Raw genomic sequence first — 6,622 nt, forward strand, 5'->3', positions numbered from 1 at the left:
TGCATGATGTACTCTGCATATAAGTTAAATAAGCAGGGTGACAATATACAGCCTAGACACATTCCTTTTCCAATTTAGATCCACACAGTCAAAGGCTTTAGCATAGTCAATAAAGCACAAGTAGATGTTTTTCTGGAACTTTCTAGCCTTTTCAATGATCCAGCAGATGTTGGCAATTTGATCTCTGGTTCTTCTGCCCTTTCTAAATCCAGCTTGAACATCTGGAAGTTCACGGTTCACGTACTGTTGAAGCCTGGCTTGGGGAATTTTGAGCATTACTTTCCTAGCGTGTGAGATGAGTCCAATTGTGCAATAGTTTGAACATTCTTTGGCACTGCCTTTCTTTGGGATTGGAATGAAAACTGACCTTTTCCAGTCCTGTGGCCACTGCTGAGTTTTCCTAATTTGCTGGCATATTGAGTGCAGCACTTTCACAGCATCATCTTTTAGGATTTGAAATAGGTCAACTGGAATTCCATCACCTCCACTAGCTTTGTTCATAGTGATGCTTCCTAAGGCCCACTTGACTGCACATTCCAGGATGTCTGACTCTAGGTGATCACACCATTGTGGTTATCCGGGTTGTGAAGATATTTTTTGTACAGTTCTTCTGTGTATTCTTGCCATCTCTTCTTAATATCTTCTGCTTCTGTTCAGTTCAGTTCAGTTCAGTTGCTCAGTCGTGTCTGACTCTTTGCAACCCCATGAATCGCAGCACACCAGGCTTCCCTGTCTATCACCAGCTCCCGGAGCTCACTCAAACTCATGTCCATCGAGTTGGTGATGCCATCCAGCCATCTCATCCTCTGTTGTCCCCTTCTCCTCCTGCCCCAATCCGTCCCAGCATCAGAGTCTTTTCCAATGAGTCAACTCTTTGCATGAGGTGGCCAAAGTACTGGAGTTTCAGCTCTAGCATCAGTCCTTCCAATGAACACCCAGGACTGATCTCCTTTAGAAAGGACCGGTTGGATCTCCTTGCAGTCCAAGGGACTCTCAAGAGTCTTCTCCAACACCACAGTTCAAAAGCATCCATTCTTCGGCGCTCAGCTTTCTTCACAGTCCAACTCTCACATCTGTACATGACCACTGGAAAAACCATAGCCTTGACTAGACGGACCTTTGTTGGCAAAGTAATGTCTCTGCTTTTAAATATGCTATCTAGGCTGTTCATAACTTTCCTTCCAAGGAGTAACTTAGATCCATACAATTTCTGTCCTTTATTGTCCCAATCTTTGCATGAAATATTCCCTTGGTATCTCTAGTTTTCTTGAAGAGATCTCCAGTCTTACCCATTCTATTGATTTCCTCTATTTCTTTGCATTGATCACTGAGGAGGACTTATCTCTCCTTGCTATTCTTTGGAACATGGATACGTCATTCCTTTTCTTCTTTGCCTTTAGCTTCTCTTCTTTTCTCAGCTATTTGTAAGGCCTCCTCAGACAACCATTTTGCCTTTTTGATTACTTTTTCTTGGAGATGTATTGCCTATTAAAATAGTTTTATATTTTTTAATTGAAGTACAGTTAATTTACAATGTGTTAGTTTCAGGTTTACAACAAGGTATATAAAAATATATATATATTATTTTTCAGATTCTTTTCCATTATACATTCTTAATAACAAGGTACTGAATATAGTTCCCTGTGCTGCACAGTACGTCCTTATTGTTCGCTTATTTTATATACAATAGTATGCACATGTTAATCTCAAACTCCTTATTGTGTCCCCTTCCCGACCACTACCTATTCCCTTTGTAATAATAAATTTGTTTTCTATGTCTGTGATTCTGTTTCTCTTTTGTAATAAGTTTACTTGTTTCATTTTTCTTAGATTCCATATAGAAGGGATATCAGATGATATTAGTCTTTCTCTATGTGGCTTACTTCACTTAGTTTGATAATCTCAGTTGTGTCCATGTTGCTGCAAATGGCATTCTTTTGTTCTTTTTTATGGCTGAATAGTAGTCCATTATATGTACATGTATGTGTGTATATATATTAATATATATGTACACCACACCTTCTTTATCCATTCATCTGCTGATGGACATCTAGGTTGCTTCTATGACTTGGCTATTGTAAGTAGTGCTACTGTGAACATGAAGGTGCTTATATCTTTTCAAATTATACATAGCTTTGTCTGGGTATATGCCCAGGAGTGGGACTGCTGGATCATATAGTAACACTGTTTTTAGGTTTTTCGAGGAACATCCATACTGTTTTCCACAATGGTTGCACCAGTTTACATCCCCACCAGCAGTGTGGGTGTTTTTCTCCACACCCCTCCAGCATTTGTTACTTGTAGACTTGTTAATCATGGCCATCCTGGTGTGAGATGATTCCTCATTGTAATTTTGATTTGCATTTCTCTGCTGCTGCTGCTAAGTCGCTTCAGTCGTGTCCGACTCTGTGCGACCCCACAGACGGCAGCCCACTAGGCACCTCCGTCCCTGGGATTCTCCAGGCAAGAACACTGGAGTGGGTTGCCATTTCCTTCTCCAAGGCATGAAAGTGAAAAGTGAAAGTGAAGTCGCTCAGTCGTGCCCAACTCTAAGCGACCCCATGGACTGCAGCCCACCAGGCTCCTCCGTCCATGGGATTCTCCAGGCAAGAGTACTGGAGTGGGGTGCCATTGCCTTCTCCATTGCATTTCTCTATTAGTTAGCAATATTGAGCATCTTTTTGTAAAATTGATTTAAAAAAACAATAGCATTGAGAGACTGAAAAAAGGTAGAATGAGTAGTATCTCAGGCAGGTGGGGTAGACAGCTATCGCCAATCCCCTCCTATTCTGCCTCCCTATACTGCAAAGCCTAGAAACCTAAGACTGCATTTCCTAGACCTTCTTGTACCTGGATGTGTTTTAAATTCCCCAATACACGTGTAAGGAGCTTTTGTTGAATTCAGAACTGAGTTAAGTGACGGAGAAGTGAAGCAACATGTGATGATTTAGGAAGTCATCGCTCTGGCTGTGGCTTCCCCTTCCCTAGATCTTGGCTAAGGTGTTGTGTTCTCAGAACCAATAGTTAGGACAACTTCCTATTTCCCCACTTCTCTAATGTGGCAGAGATAATAGTTTTCTTGGTGAAAGTTGTGCCTGACTTGCATCAATCCTCATTCAATAACCAGCTCCGAGTAAGCATGCACACATGCTAAGTTGCTTCAGGTGTGTCCAGTTCTTTGCGACCCTCTGGACTGTAGCTTGCCAGGCTCCTCTGTCCATGGGATTCTCCAAACAAGAGTACTGGATAAGGGTTGTCGTGTCCTCCTCCAGTGGATCTTACCCACCCAGGGATCGAACTCTTGTCTCTTATGTCTCCTGCATTGGAGGGTGGGTTCTTTACCCCTAGCACCAGCTGGGAAGCCCAGCCTTAAGTATAGATTACTACAATTTGTGAGTCTTATTTGCAGTAGGCTCTGTGAAGTATACTGGTCCAGTCCTGAGCTGATGTCCCAAGCAGGGCTGCTCTTGAATGTTCAGTGCGTAGTAGATACAACATTTCTTCTTGTCCCTCAGCATCGGGGGCCCTTGTCCTGCATTTGTGAAATTCCCTCAGGTTATGAATTGAACCTATAGGGCTTATCATCCTCTATAAAAGCCGAAGTGCTAGGAACTTTCTTTCCCACATTCCTTGCAGCCAGAACATCAGTACATGGACCAGGCTCTGCCAGTTTGGCACACCAGCCTCAGAGATAGCTAGAAAAAATGGTTTCAGGAAGATCACTTGCTGGAAAAGCAGTGGCTGCAGGGGTAGTGATCAGTCTAATACTCAATGCTGGTTGAATCATCAATGCAGGCTTCATGTCCAGCATTCTGCAGCCATGGCACTCGTGTCCTTGTCACCAGACCAATTCTGTAACTTGACTTTAGCTTCCGTTGTGTGACCCAGAACGTGAGTCTTCTCTTCAGTTCTCCCACTGACTCTGTGAGCAACTTAATATCCTTTTAATAAATTTCTTTCTGCCTAAAACATCCACAACTAGTTTTTGTTGGTTAAAATTAAGAATCTTGACAGAGGGACTTCCCTGGTAATCTAGTGGTTAAGACTCTGTGCTTCCACTGCAGGGGCAAAGGTTCCATCCCTGTTCAGGGAACTAAGATCCCACATCCCAAGTGGCTGGAAAGAAAAAGAATCTTGATGGATACAAAGAAAGAAGAAACATCCTACCACTTAAGTAGAGTTTTTGTCAGCAAGATTTGAAACTTAAGGAACATACTTTTCATTACTGAAGTATGGCCAAATGGTAGCATGGATCCATCTATGCTATTATATGTCTTGTATTAGTTAGGGTTCTTTGGATACATGTATATATCTGTATAACATACTGTTAATTATGTATATGTGTGTGTGGGGGTGTAACACATTGGCTCATGCAATTTCTTACACCCACAGATTATGAGAAGTCCCGTAATCTGCTGTCTACAAGCTGCAGACCCAGGAAAACTGATGATGGTGATGCAATTCACTGTGAGTCCAAAGGCCTGAGAACCAGGGCAACCAATGGTTTAAATCGCAGCCTGAGCAACAGAGAAGACAAGAGGAGATGTCTCAGTTGAAGCAAGTACAAAGCAAAAAGGGAGGGATTCCTCCTTCTTCAAATTTTTGTTCTATTTAGGTCTTCAACAGGTTGGATGATGCCCACCCACATTGGGAAGGGCAAGCTACTTTGCTGAGTCCACTGATTCAAGTGCTAATCTCATCCAGAAAATCCTATCCACTCATCCAGATATAATATTTAATCTGGGCACTCCATAGCCAGTCAAATTGGCACATAAAATTGACCATGATATACTACATTAATGAGGATTCTTCTGGTTAAAAAAATAACCTCAATTCAAACCATATTAGGCACAATGGGAAAAATATTTTGGGCTCATTCAAATCTGTTGATTTGAGGTGAGTTAGGAATACGGGTGGGGTGCAGGACTCTTGCCCTATTTTGTCTCTGTTTTTTAGGGATTTTGTTTGTTTGTTTTTCTTTGTTTTATTTTATCTTTAGCACATTGGTTTCATTTTTTTCCTCATTGGAAACTGGCTTTCTCTACATAGCAAGAAATGTGACCAGCAGGTCCTAATTTTTTTTCAGTGTACAACTTCCACCCTGGAGAAGGACAAATGTTATTGATTTAAGCCTGAAGAATCCCGGAGAAGGAGGTTAATTGGCTTGACTAGAATCAAGTGCCCTCCTCAGAACAATTTACTGTGGCCAGGAGGGATGTAGTTAGGTAAATACATGGTCTTTGCCATGATGTCTCCCATGAATGGTGAGAAGGGAGGAGTTAGTTTCCAAAAGAAGGGAGAAGTGCTAGATGTGTAATACCACAGCTATTTCTTACGGTATACCTGATGATCGAACACACTTATATGGTAGGCACGCACACGTGCTCTTTCTTCTCACACATACTTTCCCCCAAATTCCTTATATAATACAATGCAATTAAGCCATATACAACTTCAAAAGCATCCACATTCAAAATCACATCTGACTGTTGCATCCATCTCTGAGTACAGAATCTTTCAGATCAGATTAGTCGCTCAGTCATGTCCGACTCTTTGCAACCCCATGAATCACAGCACGCCAGGCCTCCCTGTCCATCACCAACTCCCAGAGTTCACTCAGACTCATGTCCATCGAGTCAGTGATGCCATCCAGCCATCTCATCCTCTGTCGTCCCTTTCTCCTCTTGCCCCCAATCCCTCCCAGCATCAGAGTCTTTTCCAATGAGTCAACTCTTCACATGAGGTGGCCAAAGTACTGGAGTTTCAGCTTTAGCATCATTCCTTCCAAAGAAATCCCAGGGCTGATCTCCTGCAGAATGGACTGGTTGGATCTCCTTGCAGTCCAAGGGACTCTCAAGAGTCTTCTCCAACACCACACTTCAAAAGCATCCATTCTTTGGCGCTCAGCTTTCTTCACAGTCCAACTTTCACATCCATATATGACCACAGGAAAAACCATAGCCTTGACTAGACAGACCTTTGTTGGCAAAGTAATGTCTCTGCTTTTGAATATGCTATCTAGGTTGGTCATAACTTTCCTTCCAAGGAGTAGGCGTCTTTTAATTTCATGGCTGCAGTCACCATCTGCAGTGATTTTGGAGCCCAGAAAAATAAAGTCTGACACTGTTTCCACTGTTTCCCATCTGTTTCCCATGAAGTGATGGGACTGGATGCCATGATCTTCGTTTTCTGAATGTTGAGCTTTAAGCCAACTTTTTCACTCTCCACTTTCACTTTCATCAAGAGGCTTTTGAGTTCCTCTTCACTTTCTGCCATAAGGGTGGTGTCATCTGCATATCTGAGGTAATTGATATTTCTCCTGGCAATCTTGATTCCAGCTTGTGTTACTTCCAGTCCAGTGTTTCTCATGATGTACTCTGCATAGAAGTTAAATAAGCAGGATGACAATATACAGCCTTGACGTACTCCTTTTCCTGTTTGGACCAGTCTGTTGTTCCATGTCCGGTTCTAACTGTTGCTTCCTGACCTGCATACAGGTTTCTCAAGAGGCAGGTCAAGTGGTCTGGTATTCCCATTTCTTTCAGAATTTTCCACAGTTTATTGTGATCCACACAGTCAAAGGCTTTGGCATAGACAATAAAGCAGAAATAGATGTTTTTCT

The sequence above is a fragment of the Bison bison genome, unplaced genomic scaffold (genome assembly GCF_000754665.1).
Source record: "Bison bison bison isolate TAMUID 2011002044 unplaced genomic scaffold, Bison_UMD1.0 scf7180017864484, whole genome shotgun sequence".
In the NCBI taxonomy this organism is placed as follows: Eukaryota; Metazoa; Chordata; class Mammalia; order Artiodactyla; family Bovidae; genus Bison; species Bison bison.